The sequence below is a fragment of the Motacilla alba genome, chromosome 5 (genome assembly GCF_015832195.1).
Source record: "Motacilla alba alba isolate MOTALB_02 chromosome 5, Motacilla_alba_V1.0_pri, whole genome shotgun sequence".
Lineage (NCBI taxonomy): Eukaryota > Metazoa > Chordata > Aves > Passeriformes > Motacillidae > Motacilla > Motacilla alba.
In genome coordinates, this window is record NC_052020.1 from 30680895 (window position 1) to 30701017 (window position 20123).

At 37.4% G+C, this 20123-nt stretch overlaps 1 long non-coding RNA gene across 1 annotated transcript in view; it reads left to right on the top strand.

Moving 5' to 3' along the window:
* LOC119701647 overlaps window positions 1-12020 on the top strand; it is a 46315-nt gene extending 34295 nt beyond the window's left edge. Inside the window, exon 7 of the long non-coding RNA XR_005257119.1 lies at window positions 8694-12020. This is a non-coding gene — a long non-coding RNA (uncharacterized LOC119701647). The remainder of the gene's footprint in view (window positions 1-8693) is intronic.
* Window positions 12021-20123: the final 8103 nt, after the last annotated feature.

Here is a 20123-nt window from a genome sequence, read left to right on the forward strand (position 1 = left end):
GTAAGATTTTTTCTTGGACAATTCATCTTCACTATTTCTCAGAAAGAAGTTTTCTGAGAAAGACAATGTCAATTGGAATCATGATATATTTTTGGAAGTTTTTTAAAGGGGATTAAAAAATATTCCTCCACACTTAATATGCATTGGGCTTATTATGACTCTGCCTCTTCTGCCAGAATGTATCTGTATCACAGAAAATTTTAAAACACCAGTCAAGTATATGCAAAGATTGTTGTTGAACTAAATTTCTGCAGGAACTCTGTCTCATAATTTCATTCTGAATTTTCATAGAAAAAAAATAGTGGCAATATTTGTTTTCCTTCAAACTGTTTTTTGACCAGTGCTGGGCATCCAAATAAGAGTCAATTGCAATAAGTAAATTTACATTGCATAAGTACTGCTAATTTCAGTCTTGTCTGCTTCTGTGTTTTGGGTTTTTTTTAAGCTATAAGTGAAAGCATGCTTTGATTTAGGAATTCAGCAAACACCCAGCTTGAAGCTGGGTGGCCCTGACTAACCCCTCACAACTTCCTGCACAGCTTCTTCAGGAAAGGTAGCAAGTACCCAGGCAGAAATCTCTCACATACTGATCAGGAAATCCTCTTGGATGTTGGTGTTAGTGCCTTCAAGAACAGCTGTGAATTAAATTCAGAATATGATTCAGCTACCACATTATATTCATGAAAGAAAGGATGAGCCTAACTTGTATTTTAAGGAAAAATGACATGAGCAACTAACTCCAGCAGAAAATTTTGTGCTGCAGATCCTGTGTAAGAGGCTGCATCCCTGTAGACTGGAGGAAATAGTCTGAGGAATGGGATTTGAGATTTCCCCTCACTTCAGATTAGATTGGCTGAGATTCCTTTTTAGCAATAGAGCTTAATAAATCTTTCACTTCAAACCCACTGTGAAGTTGCATAGTAATAACAACTGGGTTCTGTAGAGTAATCTAGGGGGAAAGTTCTTTAAAAAACTAAATTTTATGTTGTCAAACTTTATTAAGTATAGCCTCTAATTTATTTTCCTTTTTATTACCAAATAAAAACAACAATCAAAAATTATCAATATATTTTCAGCACAGAAATAAAGCTGTCTGTATTACTACTTAAATCAGCTAGAGCAGACTAAGACATACTTCACTTTCTAAGGTCAGCCTTGGTTTCTTTAAATAAAAGGAAGACAAGATAATCAAAATATTTGTAACAAAAAATTTTTTAAGTAACAGTTTTGTAAAAGGTATTTAATCCCACAGGCGTACATTTTTTTATTAAAAACTTGTAAAATAAGATAGAAGTCCAACAATTAAAAAGATTTGACAGTGAAAATTCTGTGGCTGCTCCACCCTGTCCTAAATGTTAAAATGAACAGTAGCAGGAAGGCATGTGTGCTCTTAGAACAATTTCTTCTTGTTTACAATTGCAGTAGGCTAAAATGAGTCATTGTTCTGTACAAATAGAGAACTGTGTGCTCACAAAAAATGTTTTGGTACTATCTGAAAAGTTTCAGTACATTAGAATGTCAGAATGATATATGCAATTTCTTTGAATGTAAATTTATAAGTCATGGTGCCAACAAGAATGAAAAGACATGCAATTTCTTGGAATTCTTTTTCATACTGATAACCTAGAGGACAATATTTATTTTTATTTGCAACTGCTCAAATGGCAGGGATTATAAAACTTAAATTAAGATCATTGCAATATTTTTCCCTCAGGAATTTCAGAAATAGAACATTTTCTAGGATTATAAAATTATATGTAGCATTATCACCATTAATTTCTCCTTATACACATAATAAATATAGTTTTTATGAAAGGTTCCTACATTAAAATCTAAGTTGTAAAGATACAATTTTTAAAGTTTCCTGTACTAACCGTGACAGTTTTAGTGATAATTTAAAGGCAGTAGAACAAGACAAGCACTTTGTGCTTGAAAATAGCTCAGGAATTAATTGTTAAGTGTAATTCTACTCAATTTACATTTGGGCAAATATTATGATATCTATATAAATACTAGTTTTTTCTCAGTTTTAAAAAAAAATGGTTTTCTCTTGACTTTAAAAACTACCATATATTTCAGTAAGTTATCAAATCAGTTGGAGAATAATGCATACAATACATAAACTTTAATATATATTACAAAAGATCCATGAAGGATTTAATGTACTCTTCAGTGTCAGTGTTGAAACATAAGCTGACGTCATTTAAAAAAATGAGGTCAAGGGGTTTTAGACAAAGAATGAACCATGCTACTTGTCTAAAAATTCAGTGAAGTAGATAAAGAGGCTAAAATCTTTGTTTCAGGAATTGAAAATCAAACAGAGAGGAGACATATTCCTTCCTGTAAATATTCTCCATGAACAAGCAACTAGAAAAGTAAATCCCGTGGACTTTAGCAAATATTCCAGGAAAGAGTATTTGTATTTTGTGGTAGAGGAGAGCACCAACATAGAAGAGGGCTTTTGACTTTCTTTGAAGGTCACAAAAAGGGCAGAGCAGAGCACAAGGACTTTTAAAGAACAATATCCTGTAACATCAAAATCAAATATCAAAACACACTAGAAAGTACAGAGACAAAAGCATTCACAGCAAGTTTGTCTGTCGTTTCTCTATTGACGCAAAAATTTCCATAAAAAATGAAGAATTACCTAAACAACCAGATCAGGTCTGTTGTGAAAACCATTTGGTATGAATGGAAATACTAACCCAGATCTGTTTGCAGCCCTCTGATGATGTTAAAGGTGCTCTTGGTTTTCTGCGTTTTCCATAACAAGAAAATAGACAAAGGAAAATAGACCTTACCTCTGTGAAAATCAAAATTCAATGTACCCAGGAGTTGTAAAATTGCACCTTGATTTCTCACTGTATCTGAACCTACATGCCAGTACAAATTAGGAAAATTAAAATTTTAGTGGAAAGAATGAATGAACAGTTATCAGAGCCTCCTATTTTCACTAAGATTCATTTAATGAGTAGAAATACTAATATTCCCATAAAACTTGGGTAGAATATGAAATTTAAGAAATTGAATGGGGTCAGAAGTGTTGGCTCTTTCCCTGTGTTTCCTGTCTTTTCTCCACGGATTTGGCTGTGAAGTTCATTAAGTTCACAACAGAAATTTCTGCTACTTCACAACACATCTCATTATGAAAGGGATTTATAAAACCCATGCTGATTGTAGCAATGGGGGCTGTCTTACAGAAAAAGCAGTAGCTGGACAGGTAAGATTCCTAGAATTTCAGGCAGACTGTAAATGAGAGCAGAATGGGAAAAGACTCGTTAACTTCTCCATAGAAAGTCCCCTTCAGTCATTTTGACCTGTCACTGCTTGAAAAATCACATCAAGGATTATTTCAGAGCACTTTCCACAATTTTAGCCTCAAAAGAGGTGTTCAGACTTTCTGAGGCAGGTCACTAGAGTTTATCTGAACTACAAAACATCGATTAAAGTTGCTTGTTCAAGAAAAAAGGTTATAATCAACTTCCATTGCTATTAAAACACATCTGTTTTGGCTACATGGAATCCAAATGAAATCCCGTGTGAACTAATGTGTAAAACCAGCCAAGTTTAACAAGTGTTTATGACTTTCTGAAGTAAATGTCATAAAAAAGACCTTATCATTGCTTTGATTTCTGTTCCACACAGGAAAATTCCTTAGTATTTTGCAGATTAAATATAAGATAATATACAGAATTTTAAAGAAAATTTTAAAATGAGGTGTGCATCTAATTGTATCATAGATATGCATCCTACTTTGAAGAAACATCTTATCAATTTATAAGGAGAACTGTGTGAATAAAATGCAATCACTTGGCCAACCATCCCAATAACCCACCTTGTTAATTTCAAATACAAGTTAGAATAAGTCAGCACAAAAGGAACAATAGAGAGGGAAACAGAAGAGAGACAGGAAAGAGCTGGAAATCCTTAAATTAAATATTAGATTCTTCTCTCAGAAAGTTGATTGTTGATTTTACAACATCAAAAATATAAAAACCTTACATAAAAAAACTTAATCTATTCTACAAACCATACTGTTTCTTGAGAACGTGTGTATATGTATTGGGAATTGGGGAAGAAAAGGCACAGACTTTTTAAGCAGGAAGGCTGTAGAAATATTACTTCCCTGACTACTATCTGAAAAGTTCCACTCTGATCCTTAATTTTTTCCAGGTTATGAGGTTAGGTCTCCTGCAAACAGTTTTGTATTCAGTTGTCTATAAAGCTATTTGGAAGAAAATATGAGTTTACTTGCACATTATAAATTAGTGTAATAGCCTTTTTATTTTTTTTTTAGTCCCAGCTGACTTTCCACCATACAGTGTTACACAGATGTCTACTGACTTTTAAAGAGATAGCTGTTATATAGGTTGGACAGGTAATCTTATAAAATACAATTTCTAGGGAAATATCAAACTGACCACAAGCATTTCAGGAGTCCCAAGAATTTTCCAGACTACAAATCAAAACGAAAAGGAAAAAAGCAGTGGACTTAAGAGGCTGTTTCCTTGTGCTGTTTTACATTGAAAGTCCAGAGGAGGGCCACAAAATGGTCAGAAGGTTTAAACCATATGTTGATGTGGAGACAGACTGAGAGAATCAGGGTTGTTTAGCCCAAAGAAAGCTCTGGGGACACCTTATTGCAGCCTTCCAGTATGTAAAGGACACCTACAGGAAAGATGGGGACAGACATTTTAGATGGGCCTGTTGAGATAGGACAAGGGGTAACAGTTTTAAACTAAGAGAGGGTAGATTTAGACTAGATATACGGAAATTTTTTACAAAGAGAATGGTGACACACTGGAACAGATTGCCTGAGGAGGTGGTATATGCCCCATCCCTGGAACCATTCCAGGTCAGGGTGGATCAGGTTCTGAGCAAGATAACCCACTGAAGATGAGACATTGCAGGAGTGTTGGACTAGATGGCCTTTAAAGGTCATTTCCAACTGAAAGTACTCTATGGTTCTATATGTTTCTATTGTTATTGCATATGCCACTGAGCATAGAAATTCCCATCTTCCTTTTGGACATGGATTTATGCTGGCATTCTAAGTATGCTCTTCATAGACACTCGGATACATGATTATGGAGAAAATATAAATAGCAATATATATATATATATATATATATATATATATGTATTTTTTTAAAGTCACAAGTGCAGAAATACCAGTGTAAGTAAAAAAATGGAGAAGATTGGGTTAGTTAAGTTGGAATTAGTATATAAAAGATTTGATCAGTAAAGGTACAAATTGGATTAGCAAATGTGATTGCATTGATAAAGGAATTGTATAAAATAACAAACTATTATATTCACTGGTTTTTCAATTTATTTTTATTATTCTGGCATATATTATTTGTTTTTATTATTTTATTTTTATTATTATTATACTTCATCCTGATACACATTTAGAACACAACACAAGCCAAAAAAGTTTCTGCTCTACCATATCATTCCACAGTAGTATTTCATAGTGGGATCTTATTTCTCTGTTCTGCTACAAATTTTCACCGTAATTGAAAAACATTCAATATTCTTAAGACTTTTGCACCTATTGGAAACCTTTAAATTTATCAATAAGTTTAAATGTTACTTGGAGAAATACAGGAAAAGGGACTTGTCCCTCACTGTTATGTGGCTCTAGGGCTTTGAGTTCTCTTTTTTAAGCTAAGAAATTATCCATAAAAAATCAAATTATGAAAGTATTATTTGTGTGTAGAATCAAGCACTGAACAATTGGAAATTGTTTTAATTTCCATTGTTCTTGACTACATTATGATACAGCCTTCAACTACTACTACTACTAGTAGTCTTTTCTTCAAGCTCATTCTCATCCCTTATCACACTTATGAACTCCTATGCAATGCTCAAAATCAATTAAACTGAGTGTTTCACAGACTGCCAGTAGAGCATGTTCTAGATAACAAGCTAATTACCTTACTGGAAGTCATGTCTAAACATATGAAATGTTTAATGCCAAGTTCAGTGAAGAAATCATACCACGACCCACAGTAGCTCATGGAATTCAGTCTTGGCTTCCTTTTGCAGGCAAAACTGGCAGCCAGGATCTGAAGAGTGATTGACTTACATCACTAATTGTTTTTTTAATTAGGATCACATGCAGTCCTTCAAATCTGTGTCTCCCCTTTGCTAAGCAAGGTAATAATCACTCCTTTTGCAGAGTTGTGGTGAAAATGAGTAACATCTGTACGCTTCTCAGATAGCATTGAAAGATGGAATAAAAAGGTGGATGAGGGGATTAATCACTTTCTCTGAAAAGCAGAATTTGAATACTGCAAAATGTATGTGGGTTTTTTTGTCAGTTATGCAAGATTGTTGTTTTTATCAAGGGTTTTTATCAAGGCCTTTAACAAAATGGGCACTGTTTTAAACTATGCTTCACAAGAAGTTTTCTGTAAAAATTCTCTTAAAAACCACCTTTGCAAGTTACTGAAATGTAAATTACTATAGTAAATAAACCTTTAGTCATCACTCATTTAGATACTTATTCATTTAACAGAATTTAAGATTCACTTTCTTTCTGATATTGCTAAAGTGGAGATTGAAACTTGTTTCAGAGACTGAGGTCATGGAATGGTGGTTTTGTGAGCGGCTGCAAACTTAATTTTGGCATAATGGCTATGAACCAGTGGCACCTGTTAATAGTTCGTACCCTTTACACCTTATTTCTATATTACCAAAACTGACCTGGAAATTCTCAATACAGAAGAAAAAATGGCGCTTCAGACCCAAATCTTCTAGCATTTAAATCATCTTATAGATCCTCAAGAACTGTACTTGAAGCAATTGGAACAAAAGTCTGCTCATATGATAAACAAGAGGTAAAAGAAGAAAAAATTATGAATTAAGATTTTAAAATTGCTTTACATGACATAGAATATATAAATTCATTTTAAAAGAGGAATGAGAGATGTTTGTATTCTTTTGCACCAGCTCATCAGCTGATGATGAGCTGGTGCAAAACCAGATTTCAAAAACATAATATGAAAGATGCCAAGCATGAAATCCTACCTTCTATTAAATAATAATACTGAAAGACCTGTCATTTATTTCACTGTGAACAGCTATTTATTCCAGCTCCCAGCAGGACTTTGATTAACAAAATTACTAATTTGCTCTGAGTTTATTCCACAAGTACCTAAAAAGAAGGAAGCATTGGGAAGAGTTTTGCATCACTATAGGTTTTCTTCTCTAAAGAAACTGGAACATTTTCATTGTAAGCAGCAGCAGCTAGTTTTGCATTCTGACAAAGACCAGGAGAAAAAACCCTTCCTCCTTAAAAACTGCAGTCTTGCATGTAAGTTAATTTATGATTTATTTCAATGAAACTATTTACAACCTTAATAAGAATATTTACAAGGTTTGACTCAGAGCTCTGCCTCCTCTGTTAGACACTAGCATGTCCTCCCTTCCTGCTGGAGCTGTGGTGATTCCATACAGGAAGGCATATAAAACTCAGAGGGTGAGAGGGAGCCAAGGTATGGAACACAGAGTTCTGGATCTGAAACACCAGCAAGTGGCTACATAAAAGACATAGTGACACCTGCTTTTTGAGGTTTCCAAACTGTCTTTGGCAATTTGCTGTGATGTCATTTAAAAAATTATATCGTTTCCCCTTTTACTTACAGTTTTATGCTTTATGCTTCATTTTCTGTAGTGTCTTCTCTACAGCAAAAAAAAAGGCAGTGTAGGCATTTCTTTTTATCACTATTAAGGATTATTTATTCAGTGAAAACTGTTATGTACATTCACCTTGAGGTTTTAAAATGCTGCATTTATACTCCTATTGTTTGAGGACTTCCAGGCTTTCTTATCCTGGTTTTCTAATTTCAAGGTACACCAAGAATTGAATATATTAGCTGTCATGCTTTGAGCTACCTACTTTTAAAAAGTCCACTTTGTAATAGCTGACCCAGGTCTCCAGACAGCTCTTACATATGAAAATAATTTTGTCTTGATAAAGCAAAACCAAAAATCTCACTGCTTTATAAGCATCAAATATTTGAATTCCAAGATTAGGTGGAATATTTTTCTACAGTTTTCTCAGTAGAAAAGGTGGCCCATGCAGACTGACACTTTCTCCATTAACAGTGAGAACAGTGACTACTCTGGCTTACTAAAGTCTGGGAAGTGTTTTAAAAGCTTATCTGCATTCTAACACAGTCTCAGTAACTAAGACATTCACTGCAACTGATGCTGTCACAAAATGGGAGAAGAAACCTGTGAAAAATTTTGCCAGGTTGGATGACTTTTTATAGATCATACTCTTTTTAAATGTCTTACTTCTTTCTGCATGTCTTTCCCTATGTCTCTGTCTTCCTGTATATTGTATACCACTACACTTTGGGTCCTCATCACAACAATTCCCTAGCACGCTAAAAGCAACATTAGAATCTTCTCCTTAAAAGACAGATTATTTCCAACATTCAACTTCATAAATTAGGTAACAAGAACAACCATGGAAACATAGAATAGTCCATGTTGAAAGGTGGCTATTAAGATGACCTGCTCTAAACTCCTAAAAGCAGGGATCTACATTAGGTTACCCCAGAGGTCTGTCAAGTCAAGCTCTTAATAATTCCTGTGAGAACATTCCACCATTTCTCTGAGCAACCTATTCCAGAGTTTAGTTGTTCTCATGGTGAAGAAAATCTTGCCTGTGTCCACAGGGATTCTTTTCTGAAGAACTTGTGCCTATTGCCTCTTGTCCTGTCCCTGTGCATGCCTAAGAAGAAAGCACCTTCCTCTCCACCACGGCTGCACTTTCAAGTACTGAAAGAGTGAAACTGCATCACCCCAAGCCTTCTTCTCTTCAGGCTGAAAAAACTCCATTCCTCTGATTTTCCTCTCAGGGATTTTTTTCACATGCTGTTCCACTATCCCACTGTCTTACTTGGGAATCTACAGTACATATTGTACTACATTAATCTACAGTAACATATTGAACAACATTGCTTCTGAATGTATTTAGAAAGTAAAGAATCAATTCAAAGCCTTCAAAAGCCATGTTCTTCTAACATACTGAACTCCCTAAAGCAACTTAAAATGATTCATTTACTGGGTCACCTTCCTTAAAGAAAACAAAAAATCAAATCTTCACAGTAAACAGCTTTAAATCTTGTCAAATCACAGATGGGTCAGACATGAGCTGTGTATTAATACACATGTGCACAGGACAGAAGGGAAGAATGAAAGGCTGGATTCAAAGGGAACTGGCTTCTGAATTATTTTTAAAGATTTACGGTCCATGAAGACACCATGTGGAGTGATGCAGAATAACAGGCTTAGAAGTAAAATCAAAACTACAGTTAGAGTGAGCTTTTTTGATATGTCTGAGATCACATGGACCCAGAAATAAACTTTCTGTACTTTGAAGGAAGTGAGAAACAACCAAATAGTACAGGCACAGGAGAAGAGAGAGTTATGAGATTGTTGGGGTATTGCACTGCAATATTGCAGTTAAAATAACATATCCTTGCCTTGTCCTTTCTTTGCATGCCTGGATACACATTTGTAGCCAAATAGCTGCTCACTATTTTGTGTGGACTTTCTCAACCACAGCATTTTAGGTTGCATTTCATATTTTAATTACATTTCCGTTTTATAACAGCGTATGTAATCAGTTTGAATCTGATTTTGAGAATAGCTGTTTTACTTAAGTTATGAAAAATTGTCACCTACAGAGCATGAAGTAGATAACCCTGAAGGGAAATATGCCCCACCTTTTTAACAAAGATTGATAGAAATTATCTGCTTTGAATCTTTATGTTTTTAAATTAACCAGCAAAAACCAGAAGTAGTTATAGAAGTCACCACAAAGCTTTTCTTCAGTCAATAGCCACAGCATTATGTTTGTTCAAAATAATGAAAACTTTGCAAAACATGATTACAGTAAGAACTGAGCTATCATCTGAGATCTCATAATGTGGCAATTCATTAATTCTGTTGCCATTAAACACACTTTAAAACACAATATTAAAATGTGAATGAGGAGCAGGCAGCTCATGTTAAGTGCAGAAAGTTGCAAAGAATCTCACAGCAACAGACCAAAATAAACGGATGCTCCAAGATGCAGACAACATCTAGACATTCCCACACAGCCCCTTAGAAGCTTAGCAGTTCTCCCAGTCCTATTTACAGGGAGAATCAGGATGACAGATACATAGGCTCAGGTACAGAATAGAAAACATATAATAAAATTTAAAAATACAATAAAAGACACAGGAAGAAGAATAATTTTTTTTAGAGATCTTCCAAATCCATATCTCATGGAAATGAAGCATATAAAGAACAGAATATGTAGCCTATAATGTGAAAGTACTAAATCAGATTTCTGAAAGACTGATTTCTCTTACTTAAAGAGAAAATGTCAGCCTAGAAGTTAGATATACAAATTTTTTAAACCCTAAGTGGAAAAACTGTAGCCAAAAAGGGAAATACTGAAAAATGTAGCTGCAGAAGAATAAACAGACACAGAAAGGATAAAAATAGAGACAGATTTAAATTGTAAAAATAGAACCTATTACCTCCTTGCCATTTAGTAAAGTGGCAAAATGTTCATGTTACAGCCTAAACTCGCAGGAAAAAGTAAAGGTTTAAAAACTCATCAAATCCAAACTCCCTGAAGAATTACCTGTGTGTCTGGGGGTGTTTTTTGAAGTCTTGACAGACTTCAACAGAGATAATAAGAAGATGATATCTAACCAACATGAAACAGCTGTGAAGACAGGCCAACATTAAGCTACAAAGATCATGCAAGGTTAAGGTGCAGGATAGACACAGATGATTCTGCATGTTAAGGTACTGCAGCTTATATTTAGTGAAAAGAGGAAAATATCACAGAACTTGTTTGCTTAAGGCATTACTCCTGATTAACATCAAGAAGCAGATCTAAAATGAAGAAACCAGGCTGATGCTTTGTTGCTCTAATAATGGTAGACTACCTCATTGTGCATAATAACTATTACGACTATTACTAAAAGGCTGCAGGGATTCAATACTGATCATTGTGAACAAATGTAGCTGGTCCGTAAATTGATGTATTTCACTTACAGCTTTTCTTCACAGCTGTAATAATCTCATGAAAGCAACAGCAAGCTCAAAGATATTGTAGTGATCATGAATTCTCTTAAAGAGTTAAGCAATGTAGTGTCCAGGCTATTTTCAGTAAATATACAGCATTTTTATCAGCAGTGACAAATGATAAAGGAAAGTGGAAAATTAGGGATCTGGCAGCAGTATTAAGATGGTGCCATTTTGGTCACATTACTACCAATTAAAATATTTTCCCTTAAATTTTAAGTACTTGCAACATTTTTTCTCTTTTAACTGTTCTTTTTAATGTTATATCACATAATATTATGGTTTGTCTCAGTAACATCCTGCACAGGTAAACTCAACTGTGCAGTTAATCTGAGCTGATACAGACATTTGTTTACTTGGTCCACATGCACAAAAACTGTGCATGTCCCAAAACCCCCGTTTTTCTAAAAGTGTTAGATTTATCAAAAAAAACCCCAAACTGTATTATGTTTACCTACAAATTTTGACACAGCAGCTGCATTTTAAATGCTGCTTTTTAGTGTCTTTAATCATCCAATTGTATTGAGGAGTACTAGAAATGCGTGCTGGGTATTGTGTCTTTCTCAATGCTCCTTGTTAATTAGTAAGCTTTGTCATGAGATAGCTCTGCTCTCATTGACTCCACTGGGGGGAAATCCAAACTTATGTGTCTCCTCCACAAATTGTACCATACAAGTCTTTTCAATGTCTCTTCTCCAGTAATGAATTTTCTCCCACATTCGATGTCTTCCCATGTTTATTCTCCCTTCTTGTACCTCAAATTATGTCCTTTTTGGTGTGGGATGGGAAAGTGAGTTTAGGAGTCTGGTTATTCTAAATTTAAAAAAAAAAAAAGTTTTATAAACCAGTTTTATTTTCAATAGCTTAGTCTTGGTTATTTAATCTCCAGTAAAGATATTCTCCCAAGGAATCATATTGAGAAAATAGTTCTGGGCATTCTGTTGCTTCCAGCTGAGTTTCAAGTGCCTTATAAGGTGAATACATATTTTCCTGGGCAGAACTTCTTTGAAAGACATGCTGGAAAAGGTGATGCCATAAATCTGTCAAGTCCAGCTATGCAAGTCTCTGGTGCTTAAAAGTCATCCCAGCATATTTTGATAAATGGTCCCATGGTTTGTTTAGGCAGTTTCAAGTAATGTGTGTGTATATTAAAAAAAGTCACTCCCTGTACACCTGGTAAATATGTGATATATTAACTGTACATAAAAGGCACAGAGGTGAGGGCCAGAGGCTGTGGCTCAAACATTGGTTGAGAATTTTGCTCACAGGTCATAAAAACAGTAACAAGGAGGGTCTCCCTCTATTTGAGCTTGCAGGATTCAAGCTATCAATGTACATCCCTTTATAAGCATTTGTAACCCCTCCTTCCCCCCAACAGCTTTGGAACAGATGAACACAGAACAAAATTGCAGATTTCATGACTCTTCTGTTTATCATTATCTCCAAAGAAATGTATCTTTCTTACTACATAAAACATTCGCAGTTTTGAACTTTTTGCTAACACAGGTGCTTAATGTTGAAAACAGGATTGTGGAGCTTTTTCAGCTAGAATCATAACACTTAATAATAATTTAAAATACATACAAAATTCACAGATGCACATATATAGTTCTTTTATTCCTTCAGGCTAATTTTTTGTATTACTCACATTCCAAGTTTTTGTTTCCTGTATTTTCATGTGCTTAATTTGGTACTCCTCTTCTTAATACCATTCTGGTCTTTTTGGTTGCTTTCTGCCTTTCTATTCTTTTCTCCACTGCACCTTTGGACCTCACTAAAACCCAATCTCTTATGACATTATCATTTGCTTTCACCATTGTCAACAGGGCATTTTCTTTCAGTCAGGTCATGTAGGTCATTAAAATCTGCAGCCTTTTGCTAAATTTCCTGCCATACCTTTATTTCCTTTTCCCCTTAATAATATTATATAAAATTGTTCTTCATTATCTTTTTTAATGTAATTCCTATTAACAAAATCACTTGTTAATTTTAGTCAGACCTGGGTCTGAGACTCATTCCTCTTTCAAAAATTAATATAAATGGAATAAGTAAAGGTATGACTACTTATTCACAAAATACCTTCCAGAAAAAGTTATAAATACCATAAACAAGCATCCTCATCCTAATATTCAGAATCTTCTAAGAGAAATCAATATGTGTTTATTAAGTGTTTAAACAAATATTCATGCAAGCCAATATGGTATCATCAAGTGCTGTCATTCTTAGATGCCTGAATTAAACTGGTTATGCAAAAAATCACTTTTGAAGAGACACAAAGAATTTGAGAATAGTTACTTTAAATCAAAATCATCAAAATCTAGGCTTTACTGGGATTAATTATTTGGGATTACACTAAGGTCAGCTATAAATTCTGACTAAAAGAAGCAATTGGTCTAAGAGTGGAAGGCGGCCACTACTATTTTCACAATGCTCATAGCAATATTGTGACACTGAGCCCTGCTATAAACGGGAGCTATGTGGCGTGAAATTTTCCTAGGAAAGAAAATGCAGCAGTAAACATCATTAGTCAAGCAAGACCTACACGTCATAAGCAATAGGCAAGAGTCCAGGAAGGCCACAAGGTTAAAATGCTTTGTTTGAGTAATTACAGGATTTGAAGGATTAGGCTGAACCAAAGGATTTAAGGACATGGAAGGATTTAAGGGAGAAATAAATAAATTAAATTAAAGGGAATGAAGGTATAGACAGCAGCACAAAAAGTGATATTACAGTCACTAATCTTTGAAACAAGAATTGTTAAATAAAATAGATGTAGCTGAATGCAACATGATTTTGGTGTATTTGTTTGCTAGTCATTAGCTGAGTCTGCAGAGACAAAGATTCTTTCCAAAATAGCTGTATGTTTCTGAGACTGAAGACCTAACAGAAAAAGACCGTATTTGAGCTGAGATGTCTCAGTCAACTTCTTTGCACTCCAGAATGTATTCCATGGCTTGTATGAAAGTGAAATCCCAGAGTACAAACCATAGGTGAGATCACGGCCACTACAGCCTGTTATTGAAGTGTGAAAATTCTTGCCATACACACACAAAAAGAATTCCAATCTTTACCTTATGCTGCCCTGAGTTACAACATTTTGCAAAGCCAAGCTTGTTTATTTTAAAAGCCTACTGCCCTCGCAAGCTGTTAATAGTAAGAATTAATTTAGCGTCTGTTTCTTGAATATTGCAGATGAGAAAAATTATTCAAGGGCGATGATGCCCGAGCAATCCATAGCTCATGATGAATAAAACGAGAAGATAGCCATAACAGTAGACATAAAAAGGCTGGGGTGTTTCATGACACAGTCCCTCACAGGTGCAAGGTGCTGGCGCTTCCAGCGGAGCGCTGCGAAGAGGGCGCGGTTTGAGAGCCGCCGTTGACAGCAGCCTCGAGCGATGGCGGCTGCGCGGCCGCCCGGGCGCGCCCCCTGCTGGGCCGCCCGCGGCTGCTGCTGGCGCGGCTGGCCGGAGCGCGGCGCTGGGCGCGGCACCGCCGGGAGCGCCCGGCCGGGAGCCACGGGAACTGCCGCCGAGACAAAGCCCCGTAGTGTTAGCAGCCCTGGAAATCAGACTCTAAATTAATTCGCACGTTTCCTTAAATAGCTTTATGAAGGCCTATAAGTGATCACCCTAGAAGCCCAGTTTTGCTTCAGGAGCATTAGACAAAGCCCTGAACTGGTTAGCATTGGTTTATTATTTCCATATTTAAATAAAATATCACAGTAACAACAAGTTTTAATATAAGCACTGTTTTTAATGTTACAGTATGAGGGCTTTTTTCTCTCTCAAGTACTATTTAACTTGTCTCTCTTGATTCAGACAGAATATTGCTTCAGAAAACTTCAGAAATTCAGACGCTAGCCCAATTCACAGATCCTATAATTACACCTGGCCTTATTTCTAAGATAGAAAATGGATGTTGTGTCCAGAAATGCTTTGTTACAAATAATCCCAATATGACACACTGATTCATAATTCTTTATTCATGAAATCTGCTAATCTAGCTCAGATTGCAAAAACTTTACACATTAGAATAGATCATCCTTTTCATCCTATTTGAGTATTGACATCAGATGCCAACAAGAAATAATATTGGTGGATATTTGCCTTTTGAAGTTCAGCTTTTCTGCATGACAGAAAAATCAAGTTACTCTTCTTACAAGCTGTTGTTATTTTCAGCCAAGAACCATCAGCTGCTTGCTGTCTAAAAAACTAGCTTTCTCTAAAGTGAATATTCCCAGTGAAACAGCATCCCCTGACAGCTCATGCTGGCAAATTTTCCCACACTCTCTTCCGTGTGCTGAGTCCTGGTCATCAAGTTTCTAGAGGGATTTTTAGCCCAGCTTTGGAGCTGTTTGTGGTGCAGTCATTCTCACACAGTATGTGTTGGGGGCTGAGAGGCAGTTCACTGTAAAGCTCTTCACCAGTAGCAGGGATGGCTACTGATTCCTCTCATATGGGTCACTGACCAGACACCAGATGGTGGAAATATCCTGTCCTACTAATCTGGCCCAGAGTTGGCAATTCAGAGGTGAAAAGCTTTATCCCATTACCAATTGCCTGAGCCATCCTGTCTCCAACCTGCAGGCTAAAGATTAAACAGCTAATAGTCTTGGAGTAACTACCACCCCCTCAAATACCCCATCCACTGCACAGCCCAGGCATCTGCTGGGCAGATCTGGGAGAAGAGCCATAAATGTCAGTGCATTTTATTGACTTTAAATTCTGCCTAAGGAGGAATGAAAAAGAAGCCAGGCTGGTAAAATTACAGCATCAATTTGGATAGTACTACTTATGCAATGTCTGGAAGGAAAAGTTTATTGCAGAAAAAATATCAGGAAAAGTAGAAAATCCAAGTAGGCTGTTTGTGAGAAATGCAATCTGGAAATAAATGGAGTAGGCATCGTAAGCATTTCCCTTCTGCAGGTTTCAGGAAAAGAATCACATTATTGGTATTAACACTACACAGTCAGAACACCTTAATCAGCTCAGAACAGAAGAACCAGTTTTAGGGAAGTTATTCATCCTATCATCCCCATTTTCTTTGCCCTCTGCACAAGTACTTTCTCTGCTGCACATTCAAGCTTTAATTTGTACACAGTAGGTTTCTGTATTGCATCTGCAATTGCTATCAAAATTTCTGGTTTACACTATAAATTGCCAGAGAAGCTACTTTTACATTTGTGAAGATGACATAAAACATGTAATTTGGAGTTCAGGATAACTGCAAAGGAAACTTACAGAATTTCTGAGCTTCTCTATATCCAGATGTAATCACTGGAATTCTTTAAAAATGCAAATGAATTAAGTACCAGTATAAATGTGGAAAATATGAGAACACAAGAGGAAGGAGATAGTAGGTTACTTTTAAATGTAAATAAATGTACATTTCTGTGTTAGACCTGGATATATTTGGATCTATATTCTTTCAGTCCTGCAGAAAAACATGATTCAGATTACACATCATGACCTTATAAAATCCTGTCCCACTGTAATTACCATAATTACCAGGACATCTAGTTAGACTCCTTCAACCATCTGGAAGACTGGACTGTTCAAATCTGTCAAGCCATGCACAAAGAACTCATTTACAGGGGAGCCATGGAAGCAACTGTAAAAGAGCTGCCCCTGAGAGAGGGGAATGGGCAAGCATTGCTCCTCGCTGCTATCTTAGCATGCAGTTCTCCCTTCATGTTTCCTACAGCTTCACTTAGGGCAGCTACAGAAATGTGTGCAGTGTGTATATGTAAAAGGTCTTGGTCAGCTTTGTTCATGATAACCTGCTTAATCCATTTACAATCATGATGTTTCCAACAACTGAAATTACTCCGTATTTTGTCCATAGCTGTCCTACCACATCACACTTAGTGTCACAGTAAGCAGTAACAAGCATTGTTCTAAGGTAGACTACACAAACTGGAATCTCTCATGTATAATTATTTTCCTTGAAAATATATAATTAGGTCTTGCCAAAAAAATTTAAATATTAAAAAATTCCTCAACTGTTTAATTTAAAAAAAAACAAAAACAAAAACAAAAAACCAAAAACAAACAAAAAAAACCCAAAACAAAAGCAAAAAATAAAAAATATAAAAACATTAAAATGAACATGGAATTGGAAAAGAAAGTTTCAAAAAAGAGTATTTATAGTACCTTGCAGTTAATACAATAAACTCTGATTTTTTTTTCTTTACTTTGGAAAAGACAGGAGAAAAAAGTAAGTTAAAGGAAAATAAGCTAAGGAATATATTCAGAAAGTATGTAAGAATGTTTATCTAAGGGAACTGTTTTTCAAGGTCCAGATGGTAATTTAGAACTGAACTGATAAGCAACTGAAAGTATGCTTATCAAAAACAGAACCAAAGAAAAATACATAAAAGAAGTGGGAATTTTTAATGGAAATTACTACAGCTGACCCCTAGGATAGCCACAATGAACCTGTCAGTAGCTAGATGGTCCACGGTCATTGCTGAGTAGCTAGAGTACAGCTTGTGTGCTTCTGAAAACACAACTGGGCCCTTGACAGAAATTACATTTTCATTACAAAATTTGACCCCTTTGTGGACTTGCAGAACAGCTTCTTTTCAGAAGAGCTCTTTAATAACGGCACCCGATAATAAAACTATTATTATGTTTGGCACCTTGACTGGACAAACCAGTTGTGCTCCCCTTTAAAGCTAAACATAAGATCACATCACACAAGAAGCACTGCTGCCATTTCTGTCACTGTCTGGCATCCACATGCAACTTAACTGAATTTAGCTGGCAATAATCTAAAAACCATTTGTTATGGAGCTATATGCTCCTGACAGACTTCACTAGGAAGGTCTGTTTTAGAAAGTTCAAACATTTCTTTAGTGTACATTATCTGCTAATTGTCCTATTCTCTAAAACAGCATCATCTGTTTCCTTTGAAAAAGTTTCAATCAGCACTCACAACTCAAAGAAAACACTGTTTTAAAAACCCACAGTGAGCATGTGTACCTGGATATGCACAGCTGCTCAGATGGGTAAAGCCATGCACATATTAAGCACTATGCACACAGGGTAGAAACCGCACCATCTGCAAAAAGCTAAGTAAAAGTGACTTTAGGATAATTGAGCAAACAAAATGGCTATCTATCCTGCAGTGGGAGACCACTACTGTTAGGTGAGTGAAATGAAATCGTTGAGAGCATCAAATTACTTTCTTATGTTATTCTCTTACAGCAAACTACAGGGTAATACTGGTAGTAGAAGAATAAGCAGGATGTGAATAAATTTAAACTGGAAATTAGACTGCATTACTAATCACCAGGGTGTATTGGATGAAAAAGGGAATGAAGATAGTGGAATACTGTTTATTATCTCCCCTTGGCAGCCTTTCATCTGCACCTGAAATTGGGGCTTTCTTTCCTATGGAAAAGTAGTGTCATCCTCTCTTTCAGGAGCCCATCAATGAAATAAGGATACCCCTCCAGCAAAGAATATGTCCTATGTTTGCTTCTACACAAGAAGAGTCAGGACAGAAAGGCCTTACTGGTTATAATTAGCAAAGTTTAATACTTTTCCTCATAGTATCTTTCTGGATAAAATGTCCAGCACATTTATCCAGCACAGCTGGATAAACACATCATGTGATGGATGAGCAACTGGCTCACGGGTCAGGTGCAAAGGGTTATGGTGAAGGGGGTGACATCAGACTGGTGACCTGGCACTAGTGGGGTTCCCAAGGCTCTGTGCTTGTCAACATCTTCATCAATGAGCCTGGCACAGGACTGGAAGGGACACTAAACAAATTCACAGATAATACAAAACTGGGAGGAGCTGTTGACTCCTTCAAAGGCCTGTAGGCCCTACAGAGAGACCTCAACAAATTAGGCGACTCAGCAATCACCAATGGTGTGAAATACAAAAAGGGAAAGGGCCTGATTCTGCACCTGGGATGGGCAACCCTGGATGTATGGACAGACTGGGGAATGAGAGGCTGGGAAACACTGACATGGAAAGAAACCTGGAGGTCCTGGTTGATGGAAAGTTGAATTTGAGTCAGCAGTGCCCTAGCAGCCAGGAGGGCCACCTGTGTCCTGGGGTGCATCAGGCACAGTATCACAGCCAGGCAAAGGACAGGACTGTCCCTTCTGCTCTGCTCCGGGGCGGCCTCACCTCGAATGCTGGGGGCAGTTTTGGGTACCACAGTATAAGAAGTTATTAAGCTATTAGAGCACATCCAAAGTAGGGCAATGAAGATGGTGAAGGGTCTTGAAAGGAAGCCATATGAGGAGTAGCTGAGGTCACTTTGTTCAGACTGAGGGGACACCTCATTGCAGTCTACAATTTCCTTGTGAGGGGTCGCCAATCTCTTCTCTGCAGTGACCAGTGACAGGACATCAGATAATGTCCTGAAGTTGTGTCAGGGGAGACTTAGGTTGGATATTAGGAAAAAGTTTATCATCCAAAGGGTGTTTAAGCACCGGAACAGCACCAGCCTGGTAGAGTGCAGTGCTCTCGGGGACATGCTGTGACTCTTGGGGATGGTGCTACGCAGGAGTTGGACTTGGTCATCCTTGTGAGGTCCTTCCAAGTCAGCTTGTTCTGTGGTTCTGTGATAATGCAGCAGAGCATGGAGCTGCCATGGATTTCTCAGACAGTCCGTGCATTGCACACTGCTGACCACGGCTCGTCACTGGCGGCCGGCACAGGCGGAGAGCGCGGGCCCCGAGCTCCATGGCCGGGATCATCCGGCGTCACCCGCTCCCTCCCTGCTGCTCCATCGCCGGGATCATCCGGCGTGCCCGGCTCCCTGCCGGCTGCTCCATCGCCGGGATCATCCGGCGTTCCCGGCTCCCTGCCGGCTGCTCCATGGCCGGGATCATCCGGCGTGCCCGGCTCCCGCCCCCGAGGCCGCGCGGGCGCGCAGTGACGCGCGCAGTGACGCAGGCAGCGCGCGGCACGGCGGGGCGGGGCGGGGCGCGAGGCCGCGGCCGGCAGAGGGCGCGGCGGTGCCGCGCGGCGCGCGCGGCGGGGCGTGGCGCG